Source organism: Lactuca virosa, chromosome 2, assembly GCF_052849685.1.
Source record: "Lactuca virosa cultivar CGN04683 chromosome 2, Lactuca_virosa_CGN04683_v6, whole genome shotgun sequence".
NCBI lineage: Eukaryota > Viridiplantae > Streptophyta > Magnoliopsida > Asterales > Asteraceae > Lactuca > Lactuca virosa.
This window is the reverse complement of record NC_136427.1, coordinates 114,097,836-114,117,688: the sequence shown is the minus strand read 5'-3', so window position 1 is coordinate 114,117,688 and position 19,853 is coordinate 114,097,836. Positions and strand designations below refer to the sequence as shown.

The window sequence follows — 19,853 nt, the reverse complement described above, 5'->3', positions numbered from 1 at the left end:
TCTGCGACCTGAGTACTCCTTCCGGCTGAGGGCATCTGCTACTACATTAGCTTTACCCGGATGATAGCGAATTTCAAACTCGTAATTATTGAGTAGCTCTACCCATCGCCATTGCCTCATGTTCAACTCTTTCTGATCAAAAATATGTTGTAGGCTCTTGTGATTGGTGAAGACAGTGCACTTGGTTCCGTAGAGATAATGCCTCCAAATCTTTAATGCGAAGACCACTACTCCCAACTCCAGATCATGAGTTGTATAATTGACTTCGTGTGCTTTCAGCTGTCTCGAGGCGTAAGCAATAACCTTTCCTCGCTGCATGAGCACACATCCTAGGCCCTGATTGGATGCATCGCAGTAGACAAGGAAGTCCTCCGTCCCTTCTGGCAGAGACAAGATAGGTGCGCTGCATAAGGCCTGCTTCAATGTTTGAAACGTAGTGTCTTGCTTTTCTCCCGAACTAAAGGCTACACCTTTCTGAGTCAGGGTGGTTAGAGGCTTAGCAATCCTGGAGAAATTCTAGATAAACCTGCAATAGTAACCAGCAAGACCCAAGAATTGACAGATTTTTGTGGGTGTCTTCGGTGCTAACCAACTCTCTATCGCTTTAATTTTGGAAGGGTCCACGTGTATGCCTTCTTTTCTAACCACGTGACCGAGGAAAGTTACTTTTCTGATCCAGAATTCACACTTTGAGAATTTTGCAAACAGTTTCTCCGCCCTTAGAGTTCCTAGCACTTGCCTCAAATGTTGTCTATGGTCTTCCTCACTCCGAGAATAGACAAGTATATCATTAATTAATACTATTACGAACTTGTATAGGAAGGGGCGGCACACCCGATTCATCAGATCCATGAATACCGCCGGTGCGTTGGTTAGACCAAAGGGCATCATTACAAACTCATAGTGACCATACCGAGTCCGAAATGCTATTTTAGGAACATCACCCTCATGGACTCGTAATTGTCGGTACCCTGATCTTAGGTCTATCTTTGAGAAGTAGCTAGCTCATTGGAGTTGATCGAAGAGGTTGTCGATTCGGGGAAGAGGGTAACGATTTTTGATGGTAAGCTTGTTCAGTTCACGATAATCTATGCACATCTGAAAGGACCCATCCTTCTTTTTCACAAATAGAATCGGGGCTCCCCAAGGTGAGGAACTTGGTCTGATGAATCCCTTGAGTAGTTCATTGAGTTGGCTGGATAACTCTTGCATTTCTTTCGGCGCTAGACGGTAAGGGGATTTAGCTACAGAGGTAGCTCAGGGGATTAAGTCGATTCGGAACTCGACTTGGTGCTCGGGAGGAATTCTGGGAAGATCTTCGGGGAAGAGATCAGGAAAGTTGCAGACTTCGGGGATGCTCTCGAGGTCTTTAGCTTCCTGTTTCTCGTTAACGACATGGGCTAGGAATTCATGACACTCCTTTCGCAGATATTTTGGGCTTTGATGCACGAAATGATACGAAGGCTTGAGCTGAGTTTATCACCATAGATAATGAGGGTTTCGCCTGATGGCAGATTGAGGTGAATGGCTTTTTCATAACAAAGGATATCAACACGATCAGGGCTCAACCAATCAATGCCGATGATTACATCGAAGTTTTTTATGGAAACTGGCATAAGGTCGATTGGAAAAGAATGGTCGTTTAGGGTAAGGGTACAACCTATGAATACGTCATTAGTACTCTCTTTCTTTCCGTTAGCCATCTCGATGGTGAATGTTTCGGTTAAAGGTTGGGATTTATGCTTAATAAGATGTTTAAATGAATGACTAACAAAACTCCTCTCCGCACTGCTATCGAAAAGAATACATGCATAAGAGTTGTTGAGGAGGAACGTACCCGTAACTACGGTGGGATCTGTGACGGCTTCCTCCTGGCCCATAGCTAGAACCCTCCTTGTGTTGCCAGCTGTTGCTTTTAAGCAATTTCTCTTGAAGTGCCCGGTCTCCCCACAGCTACAGCAGGCTTGACCAACACCCGCTCCAGAAGCCTGATTGGTTGGCTGTGTTGGAGTCTTACAAAAACGAGATGTGTGTCCCTTCTTTCCACAGCTGTTGCATTACAAATCACGACAGGGTCCGTGATGATGAAAATTGCACTTGTCGCACTTTGGAAGAGTACCAGCATATCTACTGGCAGGTGCTTGGGCGGTTGGAACAGCAGCAGGAGTAGTAGCAGCGTGGACTGCCACTGTTTGTTGCTTTTTGGAGGGATCCTGCGAAGACTGGCCCTTACGTTTGTTCCAAAACTTTTTCTTACCACCACTCGCCTTTGGTGGTTCGGGAACGACTGCTACTGTTTCATGATCAACTCCGTGATCTATAGGAGTTTGCGCTAGACACTTGGCGCTGTCAAAAGTGGAAGGTTTAGCTGCCAAGACGTTCCCTTGAGTTGGGGGTGTCAATCCCCAAATGTACCTCTCAATTTTCTTGCTTTCCGGGGTGACCATCCTGGGACAGAGAAGAGCCAGGTCGCTGAACCTAGCAGTGTATGCATCAATGTCGGAAACTTTCATCTTTAGGTTCCAGAGCTCGTTCTCTAGCTTTTGCATCTTGCCCCTTGGACAATACTCGACGAGCATCAGTCCCTTCAGACATTCCCACCTCATAGCATTGGCTACTGGCAGAGTTAGGGATTTGAATCAGCTATTCCACCAAGTCAGTGCTCTATCGGTGAAGGTGCAGGCGGCGAACTTCACCTTGCTTGCCTCGGGGCACGTACAGATCTCAAAAATTGATTCGATCTTCTCGAACCAACGAGTCAGGGCAATGAAACCTCCATTACCGTCAAATGACTTGGGTTTCGCGTTCATGAAATCTTTATAGGAACACTCTGTGACAACCCGAAATTTCTATCTTGTACAACCATTCACTTCAATAGAAGTCAGATTTATTTCTGCTAACTTTTAAGCTGTTTGGAGTCATTCTGAGTGTTCTAAAGCCTAGTACTACAGAAGATAACTAGAGGAAGTATACTTTAGGGTTAATTGTGCAACATTTAAGTCCCAAAACTCCAAGAGTTTGGAGTTTACGGCCCAAAATAGTGTTAGGGCCGTAAACCCTAAAGGGTATATAAATGACACTTAGTCATTTTTAGCCATTTTTCCCATTTCCAAGTCAAGAACCATTCTCTCTGAAGTATCATCCAAAGTTTTCTTCAAGATCTTCAAGAAACTTGTAACATCCCAAAAATACCAGCTAAAAATTTCATTTTTAAATTAGGTTAGTTCATAAAAACATCGTTACAAAACATTCATAATATTAATTTATGTCTGAGAACCGGTAACATCATAGTAAAATATTCAGAGTACATCCCAGAAAATCCATAGTGCGGAAAACATGAGAGTGTGTGATATGCCGCTACCGCGCCGGCTCCTTTCCCCTAGCTGAAGAGGTACCTGAAAACAAAACTATAAAACGTAAGCACGAAGCTTAGTGAGTTCCCCCATAATGCCACATACCATGCAATCATATAATGAATAGCTAAGGGATACGGGCCTCGCCCACACCCATAGAGATACGGGCCTCGCCCACACTCTACTAGCTAGGAGATACGGGCCTCGCCCACACTCTACTTTCTGAGAGATACGGGCCTCGCCCACACTCTGCTATCCATGGAGATACGGGCCTCGCCCACACTCTGCTATCCATGGAGATACGGGCCTCGCCCACACTCCGCTACTAAACCATAACATACAAGTATCATACAGACAACAAGTATAAGCAATTCTATCATACTGGCATATAACACAATCAACTCAGCTATGAGATACGGGCTCCGCCCACACTCCGATACTAACATATCGTCTATACGGGCCGGCCTTGGTGCCTTAGACCCGTCCCTACTGGAAGGAAACTCACCTCGAGAGTAGCTGCCGAAAACCTGCTCAGACTACGCCTAGCTGCCGCACCGGTAATCCCCCCCCGGCTATAAATCCGTAAACATGGATTAGGTACTCATAAATACCCCTAAGGTCAAATGACTGGTCACAGTCAACTCCTTGGTCAAAGTCAACCTTCTGATTGACTGGACTCGCCGAGTCCATATGGCGACTCGCCGAGTCCTTCTGTGTCTAGCCCGACTCTGACTCATCGGGTCCTTGTTCCCACTCACTGAGTCAGCCTGACTCGCTAGACGGGGACAACTAACAAACCCGCGACTGGACTCGCCGAGTCCAAGGGGGTGACTCGCCGAGTCCGACGAACAGATCTCACAAATCGCTCCAATCTTCCATCAGAACATCAACCTTGGAGATTTGGAGATTCTGGGACTATAGCTACACGTTAAATTGCTAATTCCACGTGCGACTACGGAGGGTTGGACCTCCTACACTTAAACCCTTCTTATCCTAGTGACTGATCATATGACTTGCCGAGTTGGAAGAACAACTCGTCGAGTTCAAGGCTATATTCAAGGGACTCGCCGAGTTTGAAGAACGACTCGCCGAGTACCAGACAATCTTCATAGGACTCGCCGAGTTGTTTATCCAACTCGCCGAGTCTAAGGTCATCTTCATGGAACTCGCCGAGTGCACTTTGGCACTCGCCGAGTACCCTTCGACTCTTCACCCATTCTGGCCAAAACTGAGACATGCAATGGTTCCAAACCATAAATCTAAGCTCCTAGGGCATAAACACACGGAGTTTGGGAGGTTTAAGGGCTTGCAATCCACATATAAGGGACAAAAAGGGAATCTATTATACTAAAGATTAAGAAGGAGCTTTCTTACCTGGTTAGGAGCTTCTCCCAGGGTAGATTTCGGATCTACCACACTTCCTTGCACCCTCCAACTTCCTCCTTCTTCTCTTAAGCTTCAAACTTCCTTCACCAAGCCAAAATCACTCCCAAGGATCAAAATGGGCTAGGGTTTCGCTCTCCAGTTCTTCTGGAAGAGAATGAGACGAAATGGGTGTTTTAGAATGGGTAAAATAGGGTGCAATGTCTGAAATAGAGTTTCATTAGACAGGTGGACTCGCCGAGTCCATGCATCGACTCGCCGAGTTCACCGCTCAAATCCCGTGTCCACCCTGCTGCTACTCGGCGAGTCGGGACGCAGACTCGCCGAGTTCATGGCAAAATTAAGATAAAAACTTAAATAAAATCATACCATGAACCCGGTGTTACAAAAGTAAGTGTTTCCTTCCTTGTTTAGTTGATCTCTTCCATTATCTAGTGATCTTACATGATTTCATCCATGAAATCATTCCATTTGCTTAGATCTTGAAGCATTCTTCATTTCACCAAGAACACCAAGAACACATACTAGTGTTCTTGGGCCGTGAACACCCTTTCAAGCTCCTATATTGTAATTATTCTTACCTTAGCTTGTTATAAGGCTTGTTTCACTTCTTACTCAACTAGAAAACATCAAGAAACACAACTTCATAAGGTGTTTACGGCCAAGACATGTTCTTGAGCCGTAAACCCTAATAAAGGGGCATAGTGTGCCCTACTCCCTTCCTAAGCCTTGGATACAAGTATAGATCACTTCCTTAAAGAGTTTAGGACCTTAAACATAAAAAAGATCAAGAACACATGGAGTTTATGGCCGTAAACTCATGGAGATATGACGTGTATAGATATAAAAGTTCCTTTATTCAGTTCAATAACTTTGGGTAGCAAATGTATACAAACATGTTCATACATACAAACAACATTACTACTAAACTATAATAGGTATAGTTTAGGAAGTTACTAATACTATTACTAGAACAGTGAAACATACAATGAGCCAGTTCATACATGAGTCAATACTTACTATGATGAGAAACAAACATAACATACAGATAGAGAATATAATGATGAGAAACAAACATAACATACAGATAGAGAGTACTATAATGAGAAACAAACGATAACATACAGAGAGAACATACATACATACTAGACAGAGAGAACATACAATACAACTAGTACATACAATACATATACAAGAACATTACAACAGTTATGTGAGCCACGTAATGGGGAATGGCATCACCTGTCATGGCTCATTTTGTATCCAGAATCTCCTTAAGTGGAGAGCGTTGAGTTTGTGTATAGATCTATACTGGATTGACTATCCTACACCTTGCTGCTCGCTACAGTGGGACTTGCAAGTCTACGGGTGCCAAATGTCATTTCTTCTGACGTCTTTCATCGTCGTGTTTATAGTCGGTATTATGGTACAGGCATATCACATGTTACTTTAAATAACGTTTTGGTTTAAGGTAATTAGTACAGTAGTAGTTACTTAATACAACACTAAAGTACTTTATTATTTCCCATTGCATTCACTTTGTGATCTTCACACAATGAACGGTAATGTAAAACTATATTTTTGGTTAATGATAGTCATACTTGGGAAAATACACACTTTTACAAGAAACAAACATACAGGACACTTGATTCCTTGGTAGAAGGCTACGTTTAATAGAAAATATAGGATTTTCTAGGAAGTACAAACATTTACAAACAAATACAAACATTTACAAACTTATACATCACATACTTACAAACACTTTCATACAAGCAATGACACTAAAATACTTATGATCTCACCAGCTTTAAAGCTGATAAACTCTTTCAAAATAACTTGTATTCTCAGGTCACCAGTAGACAGGTACTGGTGCCAGGTTTTGAGAAGATGGAGCTCGTTCAAGATTCATCTTTTATTTTGATTTATATTTTTGGTGTCTATTAAACTTCAAAGAACACACTTGTATTAAATTATATTATTAATGCAATGGATGATGTTGTTGCTTGTTTACTACTATGCATTGTTGTGATACTGTACATGACGTCCTCCACCCCCGAACGATTCCGCCGTTCCGGTTTTGGGGTGTGACAGATTGGTATCAGAGCCTTGTTTATAGTGAATCGAGTATATCAACCCATAAAAGATATACAAACTATAAACATAACGGGATTAAAATACTCTGACCAAGAGTTTATACTTTTAAATAATAAAATATTTAACCAAGTATACATACCTGCATTCATACTAAAATTAGTGTCACTAGGACAGAACAAAAGTATTACGATTGTTGGACAACACAATCAGACTTAGAGACATATAGTCAACCCTGGGAAGATATAGCCTGATCAACTATATTATCCGAGGAGTGACTAGCATGTGCCTAAGGGTGGTTGTGAGGTTACAACAAGTCTAAAAACTTACCAACACTACTACAATGAAAACATTAGAACATAACATAAACCTAAAATACTATAGGAGTATTTTGTGTTACTATAATTACTTATCTGAGAATTAAAGGTTTTTATTAGTAGGTCAATAATTGCTAAGTGGATACGCTAAGGTTATATGTGACTAGGATGTCATAGACTTAGAATCTGTGATCTTTGCTTTTCTTCCTGTTCCTTGTTTGGTTGTGGATTTGGAGTTAGGATCACCTATTCGAAGGTCTATCCTGTTTTGCTTTCATATAAATGGTATGCATTAAGCAAGTATTGAAGTAACTAATAAAGATCATCTTATAATTATCTAGTTAGTTCGTATATTAATTATTTCTTTACCCCTGTTCTCGCGTAGATATCATGGCTGGATTCCATCTTCCCGGAGACCCGTCCTATCCCAACAACGGCAATGCAGGATGGCTGGGAGAAGAGCCAGAAGATGATCACCCAATCCCTTTGGATGATCACCAAGCTGAAGGCTTTTCTGATGGTTCTGACTCTGTCACACCCCCAAACCAAGGATGGCGGAAACGTTCGGGGGTGGTGGACTTCATGTATAGTATCACAACAACGAGTATAATAGTGCTCAAAGTAAATACAACCATCATAAATATAATTGAAAAGGTTACACCATAGAATAAGTTACATGTTTCAAAATCAATTACATTATGATGACAAAATGTACTGTTTGACGATTTATCGTCCCATCCTCAAAATGCTGTTGGTTTTCCTGTTTCACTGATTTCCTGAGAATACAAGTAGTTTTGAAAAAGTGTCAACAATTAAGTTGGTGAGTTCATAAGAGTTTTGTTTGAGGAAGAAACCATTTTCCTTGTAAAAGCGATAGAGTATGATTTCCAGAAAATCCAATATTTTCTTAGTCAAGTGTGGAATGAATGCTCCTATGTTATGCGATAATGAACCCTAGAAGGACCCATAGATTCCTTCTATAATCGCCCAACGTATATAAGTTATATAAAAGTTAAGTTAAATAAACCGTTGAATATAATGGGTCTGCCCTAGGTCCACAACCAGACAAGGAACAGGAGATAAGGCAGGCCCACCAATTCTAAGTCGATTGTGACTAAATTCTTATATAACTCTATCATATACACTTAGCAATTATAGCTGAAGTCTAACAATTCTAGATGAAATAGTTTTGATAGAAATATGATCCAAAGAAAATCCTATATTTTCCTTATAAAAGTTATGTGGTCCTAAATCCCAGGACCGAGAGTAAACAAGTATTTTTCCATACTTAAAGTAATTCATGCAAGTTTAAATCGACATAAACTCGTTTAGTTTAGAAGTAAAACCCTTTTTCAAAGTAGAATTTTCCATGTAAACGTGAAAGATTGTTAACTACCTATGTGAGTCGCTATAACCATACTATGACGAGAAATAACCTGCACAACGTTTTTCAGACGTTAAGATACTATGACTCTTGTCACCCGCAGACCTGCCGGTCCGGCTGTAGCTAGCAGCGAGGTGTGGGGTGTCAATCCCAATATAGATCTATACACAATTATCACGCTCTCCCCACAAGAGACACTGGTTATAACTTACAGGAATTGGGATCCCGTACTCGAACGTACGGGGAGAGAATTGCCTCACAACCTAAGTTAACTAGTTTACACATAGTTTGGTATTAAAACCTCTTCTGTGGAGGAAGTAAAATCACCTTTTCTGAATAAATAGTGATATGAAATCCTTAAACTATTACTATTATAGTTTATCACGTAGGATATGAAAAACCCTTTTGTTTTGAGAGTAAAACCTTTTTCATGTAGTAAAATCCATAAACTATACTTATTGAAGTTTATTATATGTGTTCGAAATGAATGAGTAAACCTTATCATAAATGACTAAATTTCAGTTTATGATGATAAACTAACAAGATAATACATTTAATATTTATAACTTATGGTTAAACACTTTGCTCAACATATTACAAAGTGTTATGCAAGTTATAAGCTGTTAACGAGTTTTAATCGTTCTGCGCTGTTTTAGAAAAATCAAAGAAAAATCATACGAAGTCGAAAACTGAATCTGTAAATTCTGAGAGTTCATAAAATGTGTCTAGTTTGTTCATAATTTTTATTATGATTTTTGGAGGTCTTTAACTTGTGTTAAAATGTTCATATTCACAGACTGGTCCGAATTCATTTTTGAAATGATAGGCAGTTTTGTAAAAATCACCATAAATCGTAGAAACATCGTATGGTGATGTGCAAGTAGTCATTTTAAAGGTATGAATCTGAACTATTTGCACCTAATACAGTTTTGAAAAATAAAATGTTTAAGTTGACCAAAACAGTCCGTCAATGGAGTTAAACTTTTCTGATGAAAGCTGTTGATTGAGTTTAGTTGTGTTCTTGGTGTTTAACTTGTATCCCCCCCCCTTAAAACTTAAGAAAAACATGAAAAGATAGGGGTATGAACTCACCTTGAGTGATTTCAGTAGATGGATGATGGAGAAAGGTAGTGTTCAACTCAAGAACACTAAGAAGATGCCTTGAAGGTTCGTAGATCTAACATGAATGTGATGATGTTTGTGTAAAATATCTATGATTTGAGTAGAAGGAAGTGAAATAATTATATGGAGGATGAATATACTTACCAAAAGTGGAAGAAAAGCTTGGAAGAAGGCCCTTAAATCTCGAATTTTAGTGAGAGAATTGAGAGAGAAAATGTGTTTAATCTTTGGTGGAATAATGAGAAAATGAGAGAGTGTTAGGAGAGATGATAGATTTCAGCCTTAGACAAGGAATGGGGTTAGGAAATGATGGGAAAAGGACGATGAATGACCAGGTGTGGTGGGGGATGTGGGTTGGTCATGGAGTGGGTGTGGGTGGTTGCTTGTGTCATAAACTAAAGTAAAGTCAACACTCCACCTCAAGTACTTCACCCACTCTTCTTGGATAAGATTTACACTAAAAAACGTGATTATTCATGAAGTATGGGGTTTCATATGTTAAAACATGATTTTGGGTGAAAATCCCTCGTTAAAATAATTAAAAACGGGCTTAAAACGGAGTCGTGGTTGAAAACCGGGTAGAAAAATGGGAAATCCGAGGTCAGGGTGTGGTTCCGGTCTTAGCAGCCTTAGGTCCGCAGGGAAGGTTTGGCTGGTGAATTGGATCCGAAGTGGGAGGGACTGCGGTCCGAGCAGGTACCGCAGGCGGATTCGTCAGGAGGGACCGCAGGCGAAGGTCGGATGCGGTGCTCCAGTTCCGGGTTCGGTTCGGCGCTACGGGTCTTCATCAGCCTCGGTCCTCAGCAGATCCGGTCCGGTCAGATGGCTGCGGCTACTCAAGGGGACTTCGGTCTTGGTTCTTGGGGCTTCGGCTCAAGGAGGGTTTGGTCCCTATAGAGGGACTTCGGCCCTAAGAGACTATTTTCCAAGGTATCACCCCTTTTCGAATGGTTTTTCACCAAGTCAAGTGTCGGGATGCCCCAAATGATTACAAAACTCAAAAGAGGTTTTGAGAGAGATTTGGGAGAGATTTCACATTCTTGGAGAGATTTCTCATATAGAGAGAGATTTGGGAGAGATTTCACATTCTTGGAGAGATTTCTCATACAGAGAGAGATTTAGGAGAGATTTCACATTCTTGGAGAGATTTCTCATACAGAGAGAGATTTCACATTCTTGGAGAGATTTCTCATACAGAGAGAGATTTTGGGAGAGATTTCACATTCTTGGAGAGATTCCTCATACAGAGAGAGATTTGGGAGAGATTTCACATACTTGGAGAGATTTGGGAGAGATTTCACACACTTGGAGAGATTTCTCATACAGAGAGAGATTTTGGGAGAGATTTTGGGAGAGATTTCACATTCTTGGAGCGATTTCTCCTACTTAGAGAGTTTTGGGAAGTTAGAGTGAAAGAGATTGGGAGAGACTTCTTTTGTGACCTTTTTGAGTGTTTGGCTTCGCAACGCAAGGTTCTTACACTCTGTTAAGCCTTGTTATGAATGTTATACGCTCTCGAGGGGTATGGAATAATGTTTTATCGAGTAGATTCATCACTTACCCTGATTAGGGTTTAGAATTTCCGAACACATGAAAACTCTAAGTGATACTTTATATTAAGATTGCGAGTAGTACAATGAGAATCATAATAGAAACCCTAATATACAAGGGTTAGATGAGTTGACCGGTTTGACTTGTTGACTTTAGTTGACTTTGACTTGGCCAAAAATTGACGGTTGTCACATCATCCCCCCGTTAGAAAGAATTTCGTCCCGAAATTAGTGTTTTGACTGGGACTTCAAGAGTTTGGAGAAAAGATAGGGGAACTTTTCGTGGTACAAGAAATTGGTTATGGTGGGGAACAACCCGCCTGATGTTAAATGACGACCTTGGAATTTCTTATTGTAACTTGAGCTGAGTCGATTTAAAAGGAGTTATTGTTTTGGAATGATATTGTATTCTACGTGTGCCTTTATGCTCTCTGCTTTATACTTGGTATTACCACTATGAGTATCTTATAATGTAGTTAGCGAGTTCCAGTATTACGAATGTTTCAACAAATTGTGACGAGATTTGCATTATGAGTCCTACCAGTTCTTTTATAATCGCTTGATGTAAACTAGTCGTATATCATTAAGATTAAAAGGGCATTCGGATGGGTGACCCCCCTTAAGCCCACAACCAAACTAGGACAGGAAATGAGGCAGAATCACACATCCTAAGTCCATAGAATCTTATTGATATATGACCATAATGTTTACACTAGCCATCACATATTTACTAGTAAAGACCCTGCGTTTTTATATAGATGATAAGACTTATTTGTGTTTTGCCGTGTTCTCAAGATGCTTTCAGCCTTTCTCGAATTTGTACTAAGTCATAAGTGATAACTTCTCCTCGGAGCGCTGCATAGGGTCTGCTTTAGTGTTTCTCGTTTGATTAGATCAGTAGGGAACATGTGGGTTCGGTTTACACGACTAGACTTATTCGGATGATAGAGCGTTCACTTGCAACCATTTGATTAGGGTGGTCATCACATATTTACTAGTAGATTCATCACTTACCCTGATTAGGGTTTACCATTTGAAATAATGTGTGATGCGAGTGATTTTGCATTAGGAGCTGTCCTTGGTCAAAGGGTTGATAAGCACTTCCAACCCATATATTATGCTAGCAAGACTTTAAATCCAGCCCAAGAAAACTACACCACCACGGAAAAGGAATTATTAGCTGTGGTGTACGCTTTTGATAAATTCCGCCCTTATTTAGTTTTATCTAAAACAACTGTTTTTACTGACCACTCTGCTATCAAGTATTTGTTTACCAAACAGGATGCCAAGCCAAGATTGATACGATGGGTTCTACTTCTTCAAGAGTTTGACATAGAGATACGCGACAAAAAGGGAATGGAGAATGTAGCAGCTGACCACTTGTCAAGGCTTGAAAACCCGCGATTGCAAGAAGATAGAGTTGGAGATGATTTTCCGGACGAGTATACTATGGTGACTGTGGGAGAAGAACCATGGTTTGCAAATATAGCTAATTACTTAGCTAGCAATTACCTCCCAAAAGATCTCACAAGTCAACAAAAGAAGAAATTCTTTTCCGAGATAAAGTATTACTTTTGGGATGAACCATATCTTTTCCGAAGCTGCGCGGATGGAATCATACGAAGATGCGTGTTCGGGAATGAAAGCTGGAAAATATTGGAGCAATGTCATAGCGGGCCCACGGGTGGACATCATGGAGCACATTACACTGCTAAGAAGATCTTTGACACTGCTAAGAGCCCATTTTACCCACACACTCGCCGTGCACAGCCTCCTTCAAGCGATTTCTGTGATTTTTGGCTTAATCCTCGACTTTCAAGGGAAAGGGTATGATCTTTACACTTAAAAACTCATCAAAGGTTCAAGCTTTATCACTGATTTGCCCTATTTTATCTAAACTCGGATTTGGGGGTTTCCTCAAATTCTAGGGTTTTAGTTTTTCCATAAATTAGGAGTCGTTAGGAGAATTTTCTTTTGGTTTAGTGGTTAATGGGCTTAGTACAGCAAACCCCTTTGCAAAATTGGGTGTTTTAAGTGACCCATATGTGTTCGACAGATTCTGGTCCCGATGTTCATCCTACTCGCCGAGTAGGACATGAACTCGGCGAGTAGGAGGCTATACAGATCTGTTTTATTCAATTTTAATTACTGGGTGTTGTTTGTTTGTGCTTTCTTAATGTTGTCATGCAGGTACCATGTCCAGACGAGGTCAGTCTTCAAGAGGGGGAAGCCAAGGGGACATCCCGTGGCTCTCGTTCCGTCAAATCACATCCAAATCGTCTCAAGCCCGTGCCAAAAACAAGTTAGAGGCTTTAAAACAGAAAGAGATTCATTTACCCAATGTAGTGGATTGGGATTGGATGGGGAAAGTTGGTTTGGAAGAAGAGCTAACACCATATTTGGTGAAAGAATGTAATTTGGGGGATTCAACCATCATATGTGATGGTTGGTTACAGCTTTTCAAAATTCAAGAACCAGTCTACGCTGAATTATGTTGGGAGTTTTTTGCTACCATCTCATTCCGAGGTGGTAGTGAGTACTACAATCCCAATGTAGTTTCCTTTTCTCTTGGTGGGGAGCTGCGACAATGCAGCATGGCTGAATTTTCATGGAGGCTTGGAATCTATGAGCAAAGCACTATGTTGAATGAAGATTTTGAAGTTTTTTTAGAGAATTACCACAAAGATCTCCCCGAGGGAGTGGTTGCTTCTACCTGGTGGAATACTATTGCTAACCGGGTGTACATCCCATCTACCGCACAGGAGGGTCACATACGTTCACCGATCCACCGTCTCATTCATCGGTTCATTGCTAGCACGATTAATATGCGAAAGGACTGGGACAAGGTCCCGACCCTTGACATCTTTTATCTTTGGAGTATTATTACTCCCGATGTTTTCTGCAATCTCCCCTATCGCATAGCCAAGTATCTTGCTGAAGGGGCTGTTAAGGAGAAGATGAACTCCAAGATTAATGCAGGGATGTTTGTGACGAGGCTTGCAAGGTCATTTGGGGTATTAGATTTGCAAGAGTCAAGGGCGCTGACGGTCATTTATCCCCCTCCGTTCAACACCGCATTATATAGGAGGGCAAGGATTGTGGAAAAATTTGGTGATTCTTTTTCTATTCCTCATGTGGATGAGCCGGTTAACCCCGAGGAGTCGGGAAGGTGAGTGAGGCAAAGAAGTGAGCGGGTACGGGAAGACCCACCGGTTATTCCGGTGGAAGAAGAGAACGGTGGATGGAATCAACTTGAGTACCGGCGCTACTTGGATGATATTGGAAGAGGAGTTAACTATAACAATCAATCATTTGACTATCTCTTCCAACAAATGAACATCACACCGAGACCTGGACCCGGCTACCCCCACATCATGAGTTGGGAAGAAAGGATGAGGAAAGGCAATGAAGGAGGAGGAAGTGGAGCTGGAGGAGCCGACGTAGATGATGAAGAATGAAGAATGTTTCTTTTGTGTTTTTAATTTATTTTCGTGATGTTTGATTTGGACAACTTGTTAAACTTGGATGATTTTATTTCTCGTTAGGACTTTTGGTTGCTTTCAATTTTGTCTGTTTTTTTTTCAGGATTGGAAGGTTAGGATGCATTTAGAAGTCTTATGGGTCAAGGTTCAAGTAAAGAATGTTCAATTGGGAGTGCGAAGTCTTTTCCATTAAGTTCGAGTCCGTTAGAGTTGGGAGTGTAGAGTGCTTTATTATTGAAGTAATTAGAAAAAGAGTCACTGAATTACCCCAATCCAGCACTTCAGTCGAATGGAAAACTCAGCGCCTACTCGCCGAGTGCACATACCCTACTCGGCGAGTGCATGGACAAATTCACGACTTCTCTGCCAGTTAGCAACATACTCGCCGAGTACACGACTTACTCGCCGAGTCCATCATCATTTTTCGGATTCCAGAGTTGTTTTGGGCACGTTCATTGCAGTTTTATCCAACTCTTTCATAGAGGATCATTGCTGAAGGTTTCTAGGAGCTGTATCCTACATCTTTGAGTCATTTGCAAGTCAACCACACGCGACATGACACCCAAGACATGGATGAGCTGTTCCCATGTTTAAAGTCATTCAAAGATGGAGCTAAATTGAAGATGATCAGCCTCGCCACTACTATCCCAGGGGAGTTTGTTCCAATTCCCTCTTTATTTTTATGTTTCTTATTCATGCCTAATATGCAATGGGGACATTGCATAAATTAAGTGTGGGGTAGGGGGTTGGTTATATTTAGTTAAAATTTAGATTAATTTTAAAATTTTGCATAAAATTGCTAGGGCTAATTTAGATATTTTGGTAAAAACAATTAGGGATCATGCTAGTATTATATTTGATGATTCCATGAGGACCCAAATGTTTAGTTGAGCCTATACGTTATAGTGCATTTGTGGCTCCCTTATTCTAGTGAAATCATGAGACAAAAACACAACCTTGCTTAGCCCGAAGGATGCAATATGTTTAGCATCGTGTACTTGAAATGTATCCAGGAAAATTGTTATCATTAATCAATAAAGGTTGAAGTTGAGTGCCCCTGCTTAAGCATGTAGGTACTGAGTGAAAAAAAAAAGTGAGTTACATGAAAAAAAAAAGAGAATTACAAAAGAAAAGTTTGAAGAATTTTTGGAGCATCAAAGTCAAATATGAAATTAGAAGATCAAAAATTCCAAGAAATTCAAAAAGTTGAAGATACCAAAAACCAAACAACAAAGTGGTGAATTCAAAGAGATCAAAGATCAAATGCCAAAGAAATGAAGAATTCCAAAGAGCTCCAATGTGGTATCATACATTGTAATTATCTAGATTATGTATGCTTGGGTTACTCAACCAAAAACACCTTGAGGTTAAGAGGTTTTCTGAGGATGGATTCGGAGGGATGCATAAAATGAGCATAGTTCGGGGTGAGTGGGCGAATGTTTATGAGGATTGTGAGTATTTAGAGTATGGGGGGTTATTAGGAATTTTAGACACAAATGTGCGCGTTGCGGTCTTGGCATAATGGCTGGGTTCGATGTGAGTTGTCCTATGTGATTCTAATGTGTTAAAATTCAGTTTTGCTTGGGAGCAAGCAAAAGTCAAGTGTGGGGTATTTTGATATGTGCATAATTAATCATATGTTTAACATATATTTCTATTCATTTTTGGCTAATTATATGCATAATATGGACAAAAGGTACTTAATAATGCTTATATTGTGTTTTCAGTCCAAAAGACATGCTTGGAAGCAGAAGGAAAAAGGAGAAGCAATTAGAGACCAAAGAATGAAGGAAAAGGGAAAACTACACACTTACTCGGCGAGTCCACGCACGTACTCGGCGAGTTCATTAGAATGTTCCCGAAAGAAAAGTCAAGATTCCTTGCCGAACACGGATTTCACACTAGTACTCGGCGAGTCCACGACCTACTCGCCGAGTAGCCCCTGTTTTGTGATAATTATAAATAGCGGGTCTTAATCCGATGGAAGGGCTGCTGGAACCTTTGGGGAGAAGCAAGCTGCGATTGAAGAGCCAGAAGAACCCTAGAGAACGAAGATACAACCTAGAATCCAATTCCGAAGAAGATTTGAGGCACATTCTCATCATTCCACTTAATCTATTGTTTCTCAATTATGGTTAGACAATTAGAATTCGTTTTATTGCTGTTAATTACCTCAATCATGAGCTAAAACTCTTAAACTTCTGTTTGGGGATACAAAATTGATATTATGGTTTGATTTTATGGTAGGATTAATTTAATATTGGTGATTTTGTCGATTCTAGCTTGTTAAAGAACCTTATGTGTGAATGATAACTAATTTTCTGTTAATAGGAAGATAATTAAATAGTATGAACATCTTTTAATTATCAACCCCATATGTTTATGTGACCACTTTATCATATGTCTAGGACTAACGAACATGAAACTAGAATTAATAGAAAAATTAGGTAAATTCGTGTGTGAGCTTGTTTGATGACCATCAGCAAGAGGTTAACTAAAGGACCAATTTAGTTAGCTATTACAAGTCTAAATTAACCCGAATAAATAATCTAGTGAATTAAATTAAATTAGACAACTGATCACTGTTTGAGTTAGTTTGTTTTCTAAGGATTATCGTAGCGAACGCAAGGCTAATCACTTGAATCGGTAGCCAATAGAAGAATTAATCCATTGCACCATTACCATAATATCAACCATTGTATCAATTGAGTTGAACTAAACAGAAGTCCCTTTTATTATTGAATTCAGTTAAATCTTTGTTTTTCTAGTTCTTAGCTCAAGTAGTATTAGTAAGTTTCTAGTCTTGTAAAACTAAAGAAAACCCATATTTGCTATTTAATTTAGATAAAATTAGTCTTTAGTTTTAATTTACCGTTCCCTGAGTTCGACACTCTACTTACCTAACTATACCACTAAAAGACAGGTTCACTGCCTTTGTGTGCTTAATTTATAACTCAAAAGTTGGATTAAAACCAGTGCATTTTACACACATCAAGTTTTTGGCGCCGTTGCCGGGGAACGGTTCTAAATTAGCACTAATTTCTATTTTTATCGATCATTTGTGTGGGATTTATCTTACACAAAGTTAATTCTAAGGTAATTTAGTAGTTAGTATAAGTTTTGATCAATCCCTGTTTTAATAAATTAAGTAGAAAATTTTTCTGTTTTTACCTTGAACTCGCCGAGTGCACTCGACGAAACTCGGCGAGTCCATCACTGTTCACAGTTTTAGCTTTTATTTCATTTTTGTTCTTTTTACACGTTTTTCTTGTTTTATTTGCAGTTGTTTCATGACCCGAGGATCTAATACACCTTTGATCCCTCCTCTAGACGACCCGGAATCCGCCCTAAGGAAGAACAAAGGAAAATCCGTTGGAGAATCCGCTTCTTCAAGGAATTCGCCACTAAAGAACCTAAAGTCCGTTTTCAGCAAGAAGAAGAGCAGCAAATCAGGAGCATCCAGCGCCTCTTTGACAATCGAAGACCCTATTAAAGAAGACGCCGAGCACGAGACCGAGGAAGAAGAAGACCCTACATTCGGTCACATTTCCGATTCCGACGACGAATTAGCTATTCTCATGGCTAACATTGATGAAGTCCCCATGGGGGAATGGAAGAAGAGGATACGCGATGATACTGGACCGGGACTTGTGCAACCCGCAATCCCCGCTACTGCTACTTTTGAGCTCAAGGGTCACATCCTGGCTCTACTTAAGGAGATCCCCTTCACAGGCAAAGACCACGAAGACGCTTATAAACACTTGGACGAAGTCAATGATGTAGCTGATTATTTCAATGTTCCAAATGTGCCTCGGGAAACTCAGCTACTTCGCATGCTTCCGGTTACTTTGAAGGGTGCTGCCAAGGATTGGCTCAAGTCATTGCCCCCAGGATCTATCACTACATGGGCCCAAATGAAAGAAGAGTTCATTGATCAATTCTGTCTGCCATCCAAGATATCCAAGCTAAAGAAAGCCATAGCTAACTTTGAACAACAAGCTGTAGAATCACTATATGAAGCGTGGGAGAGGTACAAGAGCCTGCTAAGGAATTGCCCACATCATGACCTCAATAGTCAACAAGAAGTCTCCATCTTCTATGATGGAGTAAATGTTACCACTAGGCAATTACTTGACTCGCAAGGTCCACTCACGAAAAAGGCACCTCCAGTGATAAAGCAACTAATTGAAGAATTCTCTAAGCATTCTAGAGAATACCACAATCCAAGAAATGATGTGACGAGGGGGGCCGCCTATGCAGCTTCAGAAGACTTGTCAGCAGTTATGGCTATGCTAAAAACCATGGATAGGAGGATGGATAAAATGGACCAAACGATACATGCTATTCGGGTGGGTTGTGAAAATTGCAATGGGCCTCACCTTACTAGAGACTGCGATTTGGATGAGAATGGCAACAAAAAGGTGCAAGTTTGTTACTCAAGTGGGGACCGATATGATGAAGATTGGCGTAGACCAAAGAAAGAGTGGCTCCCTTATGACGAGTACAAGAAGGCTAAGGAGGAGAAGTTCAAGCAAAAGGGAAGGGGTTTTTACCAAAAGGAGGAGCCATCACAAGAAAGAAAACCAAGTTTGGAAGAAATGCTTACCAAATTTGTAGCTGCTTCAGAAAAAAGACATAGTGATCATGATGCTGCAATTCAAGAAACAAGGACCATGCTTAGAAACCAGCAAGCATCTATCCACAACATAGAAACACAGCTAGGGCAACTTGCTCAACAAATAAACCAAAGATCACCGGGCGAACTTCCTAGCAAAACCGAAAACAACCCACGAGGCGCGCACATAAACATAGTCACAACAAGAAGTGGGAACATAATCACTCCTCTGGCCCCTATTCAGAATGAAGCACCCAAAGAATCACAGAAGGAGGAAGCAGAAAATCAAGCAGAAAATCAAAATCTTCAATCTGACAGCTCTACTCGCCGAGTACAGAATAGGGACTCGGCGAGTCCACTGCCAAATCCGAACAATCAGACCCGTGAAAAGTTTTACCAGCCGCCATTGCCATACCCACCCCGAGCTAAGAAAGTGAAGCAGGAAGAAGAGTACCAAAAGTTTCTAGATCATATAAAGGCTCTTCAAATCAACATACCCTTCATCGAGGTTGTCGCACAAATGCCCAAATATGCAAAGTTCCTTAAGGAACTTCTC

At 40.6% G+C, this 19,853-nt stretch overlaps 1 non-coding gene across 1 annotated transcript; it reads right to left on the bottom strand.

Annotated features, from left to right (window-relative positions):
• Window positions 1-18,644: 18,644 nt before the first annotated feature.
• Window positions 18,645-18,751, bottom strand: LOC145162009 (small nucleolar RNA R71). The gene has a single exon (XR_013738864.1). It is a non-coding gene; the product is annotated as a small nucleolar RNA R71 (small nucleolar RNA).
• Window positions 18,752-19,853: the final 1,102 nt, after the last annotated feature.